Source organism: Patiria miniata, unplaced genomic scaffold (assembly GCF_015706575.1).
Source record: "Patiria miniata isolate m_02_andy unplaced genomic scaffold, ASM1570657v1 HiC_scaffold_7, whole genome shotgun sequence".
In the NCBI taxonomy this organism is placed as follows: domain Eukaryota; kingdom Metazoa; phylum Echinodermata; class Asteroidea; order Valvatida; family Asterinidae; genus Patiria; species Patiria miniata.
Genome location: NW_024037074.1, coordinates 8,239,712 through 8,240,069, shown reverse-complemented (window position 1 = coordinate 8,240,069; position 358 = coordinate 8,239,712).

Below are 358 nucleotides of genomic sequence, written 5' to 3'. Positions count from 1 at the left end.
CAAAAGTACTATGCGCATAGCAACCAAAGTACTATACCATTAGCAACAAAGTACTATTTCCACGGCGCGGTATTTGTGTGCAAATGCATGCTGGTGTGCGCGTTGCGCGTTGTGCGTAGCGCGTATTATTCCAAAGAGAGCGCGCCGCAGACTTGGGTTCAAACATTTCGTGAAGGGTTAGTTTTTAAGAGAGAAATACATTTTCCACCAATTTTGTATTGAAATTGAAGTTTATTTCAACTGTGTTCAGATTTAAATGATGTAAAATATTAAAATCAAGCAGAATCTGTAGGTGAAGTGTTATAAAACAAATATTGAATGCTTTATCTCGTGGTGAAGTAAAACTAGCCTCCCTCGG